The 13,615-nt window shown below is 57.2% G+C and overlaps 1 protein-coding gene and 11 non-coding genes across 13 annotated transcripts in view; 1 reads left to right on the top strand and 11 right to left on the bottom strand.

Annotated features, from left to right (window-relative positions):
• NAPRT (nicotinate phosphoribosyltransferase) overlaps positions 1 to 13,615 on the top strand; it is a 196,949-nt gene that overhangs the window by 75,077 nt on the left and 108,257 nt on the right. The window lies entirely within an intron of this gene.
• LOC137519761 (5S ribosomal RNA) lies at positions 1,054 to 1,172 on the bottom strand. The gene has a single exon (XR_011021136.1). It is a non-coding gene; the product is annotated as a 5S ribosomal RNA (ribosomal RNA).
• On the bottom strand, positions 2,268 to 2,386 carry LOC137519749 (5S ribosomal RNA). The gene has a single exon (XR_011021124.1). It is a non-coding gene; the product is annotated as a 5S ribosomal RNA (ribosomal RNA).
• LOC137519737 (5S ribosomal RNA) lies at positions 3,481 to 3,599 on the bottom strand. Its single transcript, XR_011021113.1, has one exon. It is a non-coding gene; the product is annotated as a 5S ribosomal RNA (ribosomal RNA).
• Positions 4,695 to 4,813, bottom strand: LOC137519725 (5S ribosomal RNA). The gene has a single exon (XR_011021102.1). It is a non-coding gene; the product is annotated as a 5S ribosomal RNA (ribosomal RNA).
• On the bottom strand, positions 5,909 to 6,027 carry LOC137520573 (5S ribosomal RNA). Its single transcript, XR_011021897.1, has one exon. It is a non-coding gene; the product is annotated as a 5S ribosomal RNA (ribosomal RNA).
• Positions 7,122 to 7,240, bottom strand: LOC137520561 (5S ribosomal RNA). The gene has a single exon (XR_011021886.1). It is a non-coding gene; the product is annotated as a 5S ribosomal RNA (ribosomal RNA).
• Positions 8,335 to 8,453, bottom strand: LOC137520550 (5S ribosomal RNA). Its single transcript, XR_011021875.1, has one exon. It is a non-coding gene; the product is annotated as a 5S ribosomal RNA (ribosomal RNA).
• On the bottom strand, positions 9,548 to 9,666 carry LOC137520539 (5S ribosomal RNA). The gene has a single exon (XR_011021864.1). It is a non-coding gene; the product is annotated as a 5S ribosomal RNA (ribosomal RNA).
• On the bottom strand, positions 10,761 to 10,879 carry LOC137520528 (5S ribosomal RNA). Its single transcript, XR_011021853.1, has one exon. It is a non-coding gene; the product is annotated as a 5S ribosomal RNA (ribosomal RNA).
• LOC137520515 (5S ribosomal RNA) lies at positions 11,966 to 12,084 on the bottom strand. The gene has a single exon (XR_011021841.1). It is a non-coding gene; the product is annotated as a 5S ribosomal RNA (ribosomal RNA).
• On the bottom strand, positions 13,180 to 13,298 carry LOC137520119 (5S ribosomal RNA). Its single transcript, XR_011021462.1, has one exon. It is a non-coding gene; the product is annotated as a 5S ribosomal RNA (ribosomal RNA).

Raw genomic sequence — 13,615 nt, 5'->3', positions numbered from 1 at the left:
ACAGCCTGTTTCTGCCGGCCTCCCCTTCGCTGTGCTGCTCTCTGCTCTTTTTCTTCCTCCTTTGCTTTCTTTCTTTCTTCCTCTCCTCCTTTCTTTCTTTTCCTCCTGCAGCCACCCCGCCTCCTTCGCCCCCTGCGCTCTGTCCGGGCCCCTGGGCGCGCAGCCCCCCGATTTCTCTTTTACTGGCTCTTTAACCCCTTCCTGCCCAGCTCCACCGCTGGCTCCAGGCCTCACCGTCTCCCCTCCCTCCTCTTTTTCCCTTTCGCCGCAAAAACCCATTTCGCCGCCCTTTTCTGCTCCCCTAGCAGGGCGTGGAGCAGCACGGTCCCCACTTTGGGCGCCGTCCCGTTACAGACTGAAGGGCCCTTGCTAAATTAGATCAGGCTGGCCGGGCCCTGCGTGCACAGCAAGGGGCATGCGGCTGGCGCACCTCTCCGAGCCACACGTGCCAGGGGCTCGCATCTCTGGCTGGCGGGAATGGGAGGCCGTCGGCTGCGAGGGTTCCTCGCTGCGCTCGGCCGCACCTGCGCGGTGGCGCTTTCCTGGTTGCCCAGGAGCCGCTGCAATAAATACCTTGAGGCCGCGCGGTTGGGGAGCAGTTCTGCTGCTGCTACTACTGCCGGCAATGACGATAACCACAGGAGGGCCCCGCGAGGGTTTTCCCAGGTGCCCGGGCAGGCACCATAAGGCTGAGGGGCAGCGGCGGGACCCGATTAGGTGGGGAGAATGGGTAGGTTGGCTGCGTGTGAAAAGTGCACTGCTTTTCAAAAAATAAAAAAAGCCATGTAAATAAAGGTGGGTGAGATGAATAGAAAAAAAGACCAAAACAAACAAAAAGAGAGAGGGGTTCTGGCTGTACTGGTCCTCTCTGCTGACCTAAGTCTGCAGGAGGAAGTGCGGAGAGCTGACTTAGAAAGAGAAATGACAGGAAGAAAGAAAGAAGAAGAAGGAAAAAAAAAAGGTAAAAAAAAGAGAGAGAGAGCGAAAGAAAAAGCAATGTGAAAAAGCCATAGAGAAGAGTGCCCCCTGCTGGGCTTGCTGCGGAAAAGCAAAAGCCTACAGCACCTGGTATTCCCAGGCGGTCTCCCATCCAAGTACTAACCAGGCCCGACCCTGCTTAGCTTCCGAGATCAGACGAGATCGGGCGCATTCAGGGTGGTGTGGCCGTAGGCAAAGACAAGGCCGACGCTTCGCACTCTTGTACGTGAGGATGACAGCCTGTTTCTGCCGGCCTCCCCTTCGCTGTGCTGCTCTCTGCTCTTTTTCTTCCTCCTTTGCTTTCTTTCTTTCTTCCTCTCCTCCTTTCTTTCTTTTCCTCCTGCAGCCACCCCGCCTCCTTCGCCCCCTGCGCTCTGTCCGGGCCCCTGGGCGCGCAGCCCCCCGATTTCTCTTTTACTGGCTCTTTAACCCCTTCCTGCCCAGCTCCACCGCTGGCTCCAGGCCTCACCGTCTCCCCTCCCTCCTCTTTTTCCCTTTCGCCGCAAAAACCCATTTCGCCGCCCTTTTCTGCTCCCCTAGCAGGGCGTGGAGCAGCACGGTCCCCACTTTGGGCGCCGTCCCGTTACAGACTGAAGGGCCCTTGCTAAATTAGATCAGGCTGGCCGGGCCCTGCGTGCACAGCAAGGGGCATGCGGCTGGCGCACCTCTCCGAGCCACACGTGCCAGGGGCTCGCATCTCTGGCTGGCGGGAATGGGAGGCCGTCGGCTGCGAGGGTTCCTCGCTGCGCTCGGCCGCACCTGCGCGGTGGCGCTTTCCTGGTTGCCCAGGAGCCGCTGCAATAAATACCTTGAGGCCGCGCGGTTGGGGAGCAGTTCTGCTGCTGCTACTACTGCCGGCAATGACGATAACCACAGGAGGGCCCCGCGAGGGTTTTCCCAGGTGCCCGGGCAGGCACCATAAGGCTGAGGGGCAGCGGCGGGACCCGATTAGGTGGGGAGAATGGGTAGGTTGGCTGCGTGTGAAAAGTGCACTGCTTTTCAAAAAATAAAAAAAGCCATGTAAATAAAGGTGGGTGAGATGAATAGAAAAAAAAGACCAAAACAAACAAAAAGAGAGAGGGGTTCTGGCTGTACTGGTCCTCTCTGCTGACCTAAGTCTGCAGGAGGAAGTGCGGAGAGCTGACTTAGAAAGAGAAATGACAGGAAGAAAGAAAGAAGAAGAAGGAAAAAAAAAAGGTAAAAAAAAGAGAGAGAGAGCGAAAGAAAAAGCAATGTGAAAAAGCCATAGAGAAGAGTGCCCCCTGCTGGGCTTGCTGCGGAAAAGCAAAAGCCTACAGCACCTGGTATTCCCAGGCGGTCTCCCATCCAAGTACTAACCAGGCCCGACCCTGCTTAGCTTCCGAGATCAGACGAGATCGGGCGCATTCAGGGTGGTGTGGCCGTAGGCAAAGACAAGGCCGACGCTTCGCACTCTTGTACGTGAGGATGACAGCCTGTTTCTGCCGGCCTCCCCTTCGCTGTGCTGCTCTCTGCTCTTTTTCTTCCTCCTTTGCTTTCTTTCTTTCTTCCTCTCCTCCTTTCTTTCTTTTCCTCCTGCAGCCACCCCGCCTCCTTCGCCCCCTGCGCTCTGTCCGGGCCCCTGGGCGCGCAGCCCCCCGATTTCTCTTTTACTGGCTCTTTAACCCCTTCCTGCCCAGCTCCACCGCTGGCTCCAGGCCTCACCGTCTCCCCTCCCTCCTCTTTTTCCCTTTCGCCGCAAAAACCCATTTCGCCGCCCTTTTCTGCTCCCCTAGCAGGGCGTGGAGCAGCACGGTCCCCACTTTGGGCGCCGTCCCGTTACAGACTGAAGGGCCCTTGCTAAATTAGATCAGGCTGGCCGGGCCCTGCGTGCACAGCAAGGGGCATGCGGCTGGCGCACCTCTCCGAGCCACACGTGCCAGGGGCTCGCATCTCTGGCTGGCGGGAATGGGAGGCCGTCGGCTGCGAGGGTTCCTCGCTGCGCTCGGCCGCACCTGCGCGGTGGCGCTTTCCTGGTTGCCCAGGAGCCGCTGCAATAAATACCTTGAGGCCGCGCGGTTGGGGAGCAGTTCTGCTGCTGCTACTACTGCCGGCAATGACGATAACCACAGGAGGGCCCCGCGAGGGTTTTCCCAGGTGCCCGGGCAGGCACCATAAGGCTGAGGGGCAGCGGCGGGACCCGATTAGGTGGGGAGAATGGGTAGGTTGGCTGCGTGTGAAAAGTGCACTGCTTTTCAAAAAATAAAAAAAGCCATGTAAATAAAGGTGGGTGAGATGAATAGAAAAAAAGACCAAAACAAACAAAAAGAGAGAGGGGTTCTGGCTGTACTGGTCCTCTCTGCTGACCTAAGTCTGCAGGAGGAAGTGCGGAGAGCTGACTTAGAAAGAGAAATGACAGGAAGAAAGAAAGAAGAAGAAGGAAAAAAAAAAGGTAAAAAAAAGAGAGAGAGAGCGAAAGAAAAAGCAATGTGAAAAAGCCATAGAGAAGAGTGCCCCCTGCTGGGCTTGCTGCGGAAAAGCAAAAGCCTACAGCACCTGGTATTCCCAGGCGGTCTCCCATCCAAGTACTAACCAGGCCCGACCCTGCTTAGCTTCCGAGATCAGACGAGATCGGGCGCATTCAGGGTGGTGTGGCCGTAGGCAAAGACAAGGCCGACGCTTCGCACTCTTGTACGTGAGGATGACAGCCTGTTTCTGCCGGCCTCCCCTTCGCTGTGCTGCTCTCTGCTCTTTTTCTTCCTCCTTTGCTTTCTTTCTTTCTTCCTCTCCTCCTTTCTTTCTTTTCCTCCTGCAGCCACCCCGCCTCCTTCGCCCCCTGCGCTCTGTCCGGGCCCCTGGGCGCGCAGCCCCCCGATTTCTCTTTTACTGGCTCTTTAACCCCTTCCTGCCCAGCTCCACCGCTGGCTCCAGGCCTCACCGTCTCCCCTCCCTCCTCTTTTTCCCTTTCGCCGCAAAAACCCATTTCGCCGCCCTTTTCTGCTCCCCTAGCAGGGCGTGGAGCAGCACGGTCCCCACTTTGGGCGCCGTCCCGTTACAGACTGAAGGGCCCTTGCTAAATTAGATCAGGCTGGCCGGGCCCTGCGTGCACAGCAAGGGGCATGCGGCTGGCGCACCTCTCCGAGCCACACGTGCCAGGGGCTCGCATCTCTGGCTGGCGGGAATGGGAGGCCGTCGGCTGCGAGGGTTCCTCGCTGCGCTCGGCCGCACCTGCGCGGTGGCGCTTTCCTGGTTGCCCAGGAGCCGCTGCAATAAATACCTTGAGGCCGCGCGGTTGGGGAGCAGTTCTGCTGCTGCTACTACTGCCGGCAATGACGATAACCACAGGAGGGCCCCGCGAGGGTTTTCCCAGGTGCCCGGGCAGGCACCATAAGGCTGAGGGGCAGCGGCGGGACCCGATTAGGTGGGGAGAATGGGTAGGTTGGCTGCGTGTGAAAAGTGCACTGCTTTTCAAAAAATAAAAAAAGCCATGTAAATAAAGGTGGGTGAGATGAATAGAAAAAAAAGACCAAAACAAACAAAAAGAGAGAGGGGTTCTGGCTGTACTGGTCCTCTCTGCTGACCTAAGTCTGCAGGAGGAAGTGCGGAGAGCTGACTTAGAAAGAGAAATGACAGGAAGAAAGAAAGAAGAAGAAGGAAAAAAAAAAGGTAAAAAAAAGAGAGAGAGAGCGAAAGAAAAAGCAATGTGAAAAAGCCATAGAGAAGAGTGCCCCCTGCTGGGCTTGCTGCGGAAAAGCAAAAGCCTACAGCACCTGGTATTCCCAGGCGGTCTCCCATCCAAGTACTAACCAGGCCCGACCCTGCTTAGCTTCCGAGATCAGACGAGATCGGGCGCATTCAGGGTGGTGTGGCCGTAGGCAAAGACAAGGCCGACGCTTCGCACTCTTGTACGTGAGGATGACAGCCTGTTTCTGCCGGCCTCCCCTTCGCTGTGCTGCTCTCTGCTCTTTTTCTTCCTCCTTTGCTTTCTTTCTTTCTTCCTCTCCTCCTTTCTTTCTTTTCCTCCTGCAGCCACCCCGCCTCCTTCGCCCCCTGCGCTCTGTCCGGGCCCCTGGGCGCGCAGCCCCCCGATTTCTCTTTTACTGGCTCTTTAACCCCTTCCTGCCCAGCTCCACCGCTGGCTCCAGGCCTCACCGTCTCCCCTCCCTCCTCTTTTTCCCTTTCGCCGCAAAAACCCATTTCGCCGCCCTTTTCTGCTCCCCTAGCAGGGCGTGGAGCAGCACGGTCCCCACTTTGGGCGCCGTCCCGTTACAGACTGAAGGGCCCTTGCTAAATTAGATCAGGCTGGCCGGGCCCTGCGTGCACAGCAAGGGGCATGCGGCTGGCGCACCTCTCCGAGCCACACGTGCCAGGGGCTCGCATCTCTGGCTGGCGGGAATGGGAGGCCGTCGGCTGCGAGGGTTCCTCGCTGCGCTCGGCCGCACCTGCGCGGTGGCGCTTTCCTGGTTGCCCAGGAGCCGCTGCAATAAATACCTTGAGGCCGCGCGGTTGGGGAGCAGTTCTGCTGCTGCTACTACTGCCGGCAATGACGATAACCACAGGAGGGCCCCGCGAGGGTTTTCCCAGGTGCCCGGGCAGGCACCATAAGGCTGAGGGGCAGCGGCGGGACCCGATTAGGTGGGGAGAATGGGTAGGTTGGCTGCGTGTGAAAAGTGCACTGCTTTTCAAAAAATAAAAAAAGCCATGTAAATAAAGGTGGGTGAGATGAATAGAAAAAAAAGACCAAAACAAACAAAAAGAGAGAGGGGTTCTGGCTGTACTGGTCCTCTCTGCTGACCTAAGTCTGCAGGAGGAAGTGCGGAGAGCTGACTTAGAAAGAGAAATGACAGGAAGAAAGAAAGAAGAAGAAGGAAAAAAAAAAGGTAAAAAAAAGAGAGAGAGAGCGAAAGAAAAAGCAATGTGAAAAAGCCATAGAGAAGAGTGCCCCCTGCTGGGCTTGCTGCGGAAAAGCAAAAGCCTACAGCACCTGGTATTCCCAGGCGGTCTCCCATCCAAGTACTAACCAGGCCCGACCCTGCTTAGCTTCCGAGATCAGACGAGATCGGGCGCATTCAGGGTGGTGTGGCCGTAGGCAAAGACAAGGCCGACGCTTCGCACTCTTGTACGTGAGGATGACAGCCTGTTTCTGCCGGCCTCCCCTTCGCTGTGCTGCTCTCTGCTCTTTTTCTTCCTCCTTTGCTTTCTTTCTTTCTTCCTCTCCTCCTTTCTTTCTTTTCCTCCTGCAGCCACCCCGCCTCCTTCGCCCCCTGCGCTCTGTCCGGGCCCCTGGGCGCGCAGCCCCCCGATTTCTCTTTTACTGGCTCTTTAACCCCTTCCTGCCCAGCTCCACCGCTGGCTCCAGGCCTCACCGTCTCCCCTCCCTCCTCTTTTTCCCTTTCGCCGCAAAAACCCATTTCGCCGCCCTTTTCTGCTCCCCTAGCAGGGCGTGGAGCAGCACGGTCCCCACTTTGGGCGCCGTCCCGTTACAGACTGAAGGGCCCTTGCTAAATTAGATCAGGCTGGCCGGGCCCTGCGTGCACAGCAAGGGGCATGCGGCTGGCGCACCTCTCCGAGCCACACGTGCCAGGGGCTCGCATCTCTGGCTGGCGGGAATGGGAGGCCGTCGGCTGCGAGGGTTCCTCGCTGCGCTCGGCCGCACCTGCGCGGTGGCGCTTTCCTGGTTGCCCAGGAGCCGCTGCAATAAATACCTTGAGGCCGCGCGGTTGGGGAGCAGTTCTGCTGCTGCTACTACTGCCGGCAATGACGATAACCACAGGAGGGCCCCGCGAGGGTTTTCCCAGGTGCCCGGGCAGGCACCATAAGGCTGAGGGGCAGCGGCGGGACCCGATTAGGTGGGGAGAATGGGTAGGTTGGCTGCGTGTGAAAAGTGCACTGCTTTTCAAAAAATAAAAAAAGCCATGTAAATAAAGGTGGGTGAGATGAATAGAAAAAAAGACCAAAACAAACAAAAAGAGAGAGGGGTTCTGGCTGTACTGGTCCTCTCTGCTGACCTAAGTCTGCAGGAGGAAGTGCGGAGAGCTGACTTAGAAAGAGAAATGACAGGAAGAAAGAAAGAAGAAGAAGGAAAAAAAAAAGGTAAAAAAAAGAGAGAGAGAGCGAAAGAAAAAGCAATGTGAAAAAGCCATAGAGAAGAGTGCCCCCTGCTGGGCTTGCTGCGGAAAAGCAAAAGCCTACAGCACCTGGTATTCCCAGGCGGTCTCCCATCCAAGTACTAACCAGGCCCGACCCTGCTTAGCTTCCGAGATCAGACGAGATCGGGCGCATTCAGGGTGGTGTGGCCGTAGGCAAAGACAAGGCCGACGCTTCGCACTCTTGTACGTGAGGATGACAGCCTGTTTCTGCCGGCCTCCCCTTCGCTGTGCTGCTCTCTGCTCTTTTTCTTCCTCCTTTGCTTTCTTTCTTTCTTCCTCTCCTCCTTTCTTTCTTTTCCTCCTGCAGCCACCCCGCCTCCTTCGCCCCCTGCGCTCTGTCCGGGCCCCTGGGCGCGCAGCCCCCCGATTTCTCTTTTACTGGCTCTTTAACCCCTTCCTGCCCAGCTCCACCGCTGGCTCCAGGCCTCACCGTCTCCCCTCCCTCCTCTTTTTCCCTTTCGCCGCAAAAACCCATTTCGCCGCCCTTTTCTGCTCCCCTAGCAGGGCGTGGAGCAGCACGGTCCCCACTTTGGGCGCCGTCCCGTTACAGACTGAAGGGCCCTTGCTAAATTAGATCAGGCTGGCCGGGCCCTGCGTGCACAGCAAGGGGCATGCGGCTGGCGCACCTCTCCGAGCCACACGTGCCAGGGGCTCGCATCTCTGGCTGGCGGGAATGGGAGGCCGTCGGCTGCGAGGGTTCCTCGCTGCGCTCGGCCGCACCTGCGCGGTGGCGCTTTCCTGGTTGCCCAGGAGCCGCTGCAATAAATACCTTGAGGCCGCGCGGTTGGGGAGCAGTTCTGCTGCTGCTACTACTGCCGGCAATGACGATAACCACAGGAGGGCCCCGCGAGGGTTTTCCCAGGTGCCCGGGCAGGCACCATAAGGCTGAGGGGCAGCGGCGGGACCCGATTAGGTGGGGAGAATGGGTAGGTTGGCTGCGTGTGAAAAGTGCACTGCTTTTCAAAAAATAAAAAAAGCCATGTAAATAAAGGTGGGTGAGATGAATAGAAAAAAAGACCAAAACAAACAAAAAGAGAGAGGGGTTCTGGCTGTACTGGTCCTCTCTGCTGACCTAAGTCTGCAGGAGGAAGTGCGGAGAGCTGACTTAGAAAGAGAAATGACAGGAAGAAAGAAAGAAGAAGAAGGAAAAAAAAAAGGTAAAAAAAAGAGAGAGAGAGCGAAAGAAAAAGCAATGTGAAAAAGCCATAGAGAAGAGTGCCCCCTGCTGGGCTTGCTGCGGAAAAGCAAAAGCCTACAGCACCTGGTATTCCCAGGCGGTCTCCCATCCAAGTACTAACCAGGCCCGACCCTGCTTAGCTTCCGAGATCAGACGAGATCGGGCGCATTCAGGGTGGTGTGGCCGTAGGCAAAGACAAGGCCGACGCTTCGCACTCTTGTACGTGAGGATGACAGCCTGTTTCTGCCGGCCTCCCCTTCGCTGTGCTGCTCTCTGCTCTTTTTCTTCCTCCTTTGCTTTCTTTCTTTCTTCCTCTCCTCCTTTCTTTCTTTTCCTCCTGCAGCCACCCCGCCTCCTTCGCCCCCTGCGCTCTGTCCGGGCCCCTGGGCGCGCAGCCCCCCGATTTCTCTTTTACTGGCTCTTTAACCCCTTCCTGCCCAGCTCCACCGCTGGCTCCAGGCCTCACCGTCTCCCCTCCCTCCTCTTTTTCCCTTTCGCCGCAAAAACCCATTTCGCCGCCCTTTTCTGCTCCCCTAGCAGGGCGTGGAGCAGCACGGTCCCCACTTTGGGCGCCGTCCCGTTACAGACTGAAGGGCCCTTGCTAAATTAGATCAGGCTGGCCGGGCCCTGCGTGCACAGCAAGGGGCATGCGGCTGGCGCTCCTCTCCGAGCCACACGTGCCAGGGGCTCGCATCTCTGGCTGGCGGGAATGGGAGGCCGTCGGCTGCGAGGGTTCCTCGCTGCGCTCGGCCGCACCTGCGCGGTGGCGCTTTCCTGGTTGCCCAGGAGCCGCTGCAATAAATACCTTGAGGCCGCGCGGTTGGGGAGCAGTTCTGCTGCTGCTACTACTGCCGGCAATGACGATAACCACAGGAGGGCCCCGCGAGGGTTTTCCCAGGTGCCCGGGCAGGCACCATAAGGCTGAGGGGCAGCGGCGGGACCCGATTAGGTGGGGAGAATGGGTAGGTTGGCTGCGTGTGAAAAGTGCACTGCTTTTCAAAAAATAAAAAAAGCCATGTAAATAAAGGTGGGTGAGATGAATAGAAAAAAAGACCAAAACAAACAAAAAGAGAGAGGGGTTCTGGCTGTACTGGTCCTCTCTGCTGACCTAAGTCTGCAGGAGGAAGTGCGGAGAGCTGACTTAGAAAGAGAAATGACAGGAAGAAAGAAAGAAGAAGAAGGAAAAAAAAAAGGTAAAAAAAAAAAAGAGAGAGCGAAAGAAAAAGCAATGTGAAAAAGCCATAGAGAAGAGTGCCCCCTGCTGGGCTTGCTGCGGAAAAGCAAAAGCCTACAGCACCTGGTATTCCCAGGCGGTCTCCCATCCAAGTACTAACCAGGCCCGACCCTGCTTAGCTTCCGAGATCAGACGAGATCGGGCGCATTCAGGGTGGTGTGGCCGTAGGCAAAGACAAGGCCGACGCTTCGCACTCTTGTACGTGAGGATGACAGCCTGTTTCTGCCGGCCTCCCCTTCGCTGTGCTGCTCTCTGCTCTTTTTCTTCCTCCTTTGCTTTCTTTCTTTCTTCCTCTCCTCCTTTCTTTCTTTTCCTCCTGCAGCCACCCCGCCTCCTTCGCCCCCTGCGCTCTGTCCGGGCCCCTGGGCGCGCAGCCCCCCGATTTCTCTTTTACTGGCTCTTTAACCCCTTCCTGCCCAGCTCCACCGCTGGCTCCAGGCCTCACCGTCTCCCCTCCCTCCTCTTTTTCCCTTTCGCCGCAAAAACCCATTTCGCCGCCCTTTTCTGCTCCCCTAGCAGGGCGTGGAGCAGCACGGTCCCCACTTTGGGCGCCGTCCCGTTACAGACTGAAGGGCCCTTGCTAAATTAGATCAGGCTGGCCGGGCCCTGCGTGCACAGCAAGGGGCATGCGGCTGGCGCTCCTCTCCGAGCCACACGTGCCAGGGGCTCGCATCTCTGGCTGGCGGGAATGGGAGGCCGTCGGCTGCGAGGGTTCCTCGCTGCGCTCGGCCGCACCTGCGCGGTGGCGCTTTCCTGGTTGCCCAGGAGCCGCTGCAATAAATACCTTGAGGCCGCGCGGTTGGGGAGCAGTTCTGCTGCTGCTACTACTGCCGGCAATGACGATAACCACAGGAGGGCCCCGCGAGGGTTTTCCCAGGTGCCCGGGCAGGCACCATAAGGCTGAGGGGCAGCGGCGGGACCCGATTAGGTGGGGAGAATGGGTAGGTTGGCTGCGTGTGAAAAGTGCACTGCTTTTCAAAAAATAAAAAAAGCCATGTAAATAAAGGTGGGTGAGATGAATAGAAAAAAAGACCAAAACAAACAAAAAGAGAGAGGGGTTCTGGCTGTACTGGTCCTCTCTGCTGACCTAAGTCTGCAGGAGGAAGTGCGGAGAGCTGACTTAGAAAGAGAAATGACAGGAAGAAAGAAAGAAGAAGAAGGAAAAAAAAAAGGTAAAAAAAAAAAAGAGAGAGCGAAAGAAAAAGCAATGTGAAAAAGCCATAGAGAAGAGTGCCCCCTGCTGGGCTTGCTGCGGAAAAGCAAAAGCCTACAGCACCTGGTATTCCCAGGCGGTCTCCCATCCAAGTACTAACCAGGCCCGACCCTGCTTAGCTTCCGAGATCAGACGAGATCGGGCGCATTCAGGGTGGTGTGGCCGTAGGCAAAGACAAGGCCGACGCTTCGCACTCTTGTACGTGAGGATGACAGCCTGTTTCTGCCGGCCTCCCCTTCGCTGTGCTGCTCTCTGCTCTTTTTCTTCCTCCTTTGCTTTCTTTCTTTCTTCCTCTCCTCCTTTCTTTCTTTTCCTCCTGCAGCCACCCCGCCTCCTGCGCTCTGTCCGGGCCCCTGGGCGCGCAGCCCCCCGATTTCTCTTTTACTGGCTCTTTAACCCCTTCCTGCCCAGCTCCACCGCTGGCTCCAGGCCTCACCGTCTCCCCTCCCTCCTCTTTTTCCCTTTCGCCGCAAAAACCCATTTCGCCGCCCTTTTCTGCTCCCCTAGCAGGGCGTGGAGCAGCACGGTCCCCACTTTGGGCGCCGTCCCGTTACAGACTGAAGGGCCCTTGCTAAATTAGATCAGGCTGGCCGGGCCCTGCGTGCACAGCAAGGGGCATGCGGCTGGCGCACCTCTCCGAGCCACACGTGCCAGGGGCTCGCATCTCTGGCTGGCGGGAATGGGAGGCCGTCGGCTGCGAGGGTTCCTCGCTGCGCTCGGCCGCACCTGCGCGGTGGCGCTTTCCTGGTTGCCCAGGAGCCGCTGCAATAAATACCTTGAGGCCGCGCGGTTGGGGAGCAGTTCTGCTGCTGCTACTACTGCCGGCAATGACGATAACCACAGGAGGGCCCCGCGAGGGTTTTCCCAGGTGCCCGGGCAGGCACCATAAGGCTGAGGGGCAGCGGCGGGACCCGATTAGGTGGGGAGAATGGGTAGGTTGGCTGCGTGTGAAAAGTGCACTGCTTTTCAAAAAATAAAAAAAGCCATGTAAATAAAGGTGGGTGAGATGAATAGAAAAAAAAGACCAAAACAAACAAAAAGAGAGAGGGGTTCTGGCTGTACTGGTCCTCTCTGCTGACCTAAGTCTGCAGGAGGAAGTGCGGAGAGCTGACTTAGAAAGAGAAATGACAGGAAGAAAGAAAGAAGAAGAAGGAAAAAAAAAAGGTAAAAAAAAGAGAGAGAGAGCGAAAGAAAAAGCAATGTGAAAAAGCCATAGAGAAGAGTGCCCCCTGCTGGGCTTGCTGCGGAAAAGCAAAAGCCTACAGCACCTGGTATTCCCAGGCGGTCTCCCATCCAAGTACTAACCAGGCCCGACCCTGCTTAGCTTCCGAGATCAGACGAGATCGGGCGCATTCAGGGTGGTGTGGCCGTAGGCAAAGACAAGGCCGACGCTTCGCACTCTTGTACGTGAGGATGACAGCCTGTTTCTGCCGGCCTCCCCTTCGCTGTGCTGCTCTCTGCTCTTTTTCTTCCTCCTTTGCTTTCTTTCTTTCTTCCTCTCCTCCTTTCTTTCTTTTCCTCCTGCAGCCACCCCGCCTCCTTCGCCCCCTGCGCTCTGTCCGGGCCCCTGGGCGCGCAGCCCCCCGATTTCTCTTTTACTGGCTCTTTAACCCCTTCCTGCCCAGCTCCACCGCTGGCTCCAGGCCTCACCGTCTCCCCTCCCTCCTCTTTTTCCCTTTCGCCGCAAAAACCCATTTCGCCGCCCTTTTCTGCTCCCCTAGCAGGGCGTGGAGCAGCACGGTCCCCACTTTGGGCGCCGTCCCGTTACAGACTGAAGGGCCCTTGCTAAATTAGATCAGGCTGGCCGGGCCCTGCGTGCACAGCAAGGGGCATGCGGCTGGCGCACCTCTCCGAGCCACACGTGCCAGGGGCTCGCATCTCTGGCTGGCGGGAATGGGAGGCCGTCGGCTGCGAGGGTTCCTCGCTGCGCTCGGCCGCACCTGCGCGGTGGCGCTTTCCTGGTTGCCCAGGAGCCGCTGCAATAAATACCTTGAGGCCGCGCGGTTGGGGAGCAGTTCTGCTGCTGCTACTACTGCCGGCAATGACGATAACCACAGGAGGGCCCCGCGAGGGTTTTCCCAGGTGCCCGGGCAGGCACCATAAGGCTGAGGGGCAGCGGCGGGACCCGATTAGGTGGGGAGAATGGGTAGGTTGGCTGCGTGTGAAAAGTGCACTGCTTTTCAAAAAATAAAAAAAGCCATGTAAATAAAGGTGGGTGAGATGAATAGAAAAAAAAGACCAAAACAAACAAAAAGAGAGAGGGGTTCTGGCTGTACTGGTCCTCTCTGCTGACCTAAGTCTGCAGGAGGAAGTGCGGAGAGCTGACTTAGAAAGAGAAATGACAGGAAGAAAGAAAGAAGAAGAAGGAAAAAAAAAAGGTAAAAAAAAGAGAGAGAGAGCGAAAGAAAAAGCAATGTGAAAAAGCCATAGAGAAGAGTGCCCCCTGCTGGGCTTGCTGCGGAAAAGCAAAAGCCTACAGCACCTGGTATTCCCAGGCGGTCTCCCATCCAAGTACTAACCAGGCCCGACCCTGCTTAGCTTCCAAGATCAGACGAGATCGGGCGCATTCAGGGTGGTGTGGCCGTAGGCAAAGACAAGGCCGACGCTTCGCACTCTTGTACGTGAGGATGACAGCCTGTTTCTGCCGGCCTCCCCTTCGCTGTGCTGCTCTCTGCTCTTTTTCTTCCTCCTTTGCTTTCTTTCTTTCTTCCTCTCCTCCTTTCTTTCTTTTCCTCCTGCAGCCACCCCGCCTCCTTCGCCCCCTGCGCTCTGTCCGGGCCCCTGGGCGCGCAGCCCCCCGATTTCTCTTTTACTGGCTCTTTAACCCCTTCCTGCCCAGCTCCACCGCTGGCTCCAGGCCTCACCGTCTCCCCTCCCTCCTCTTTTTCCCTTTCGCCGCAAAAACC

This window comes from Hyperolius riggenbachi, chromosome 5 (genome assembly GCF_040937935.1).
Source record: "Hyperolius riggenbachi isolate aHypRig1 chromosome 5, aHypRig1.pri, whole genome shotgun sequence".
In the NCBI taxonomy this organism is placed as follows: domain Eukaryota; kingdom Metazoa; phylum Chordata; class Amphibia; order Anura; family Hyperoliidae; genus Hyperolius; species Hyperolius riggenbachi.
Note: the sequence above shows the minus strand (reverse complement) of the source record. Positions and strands in the feature narration are given on the sequence as shown.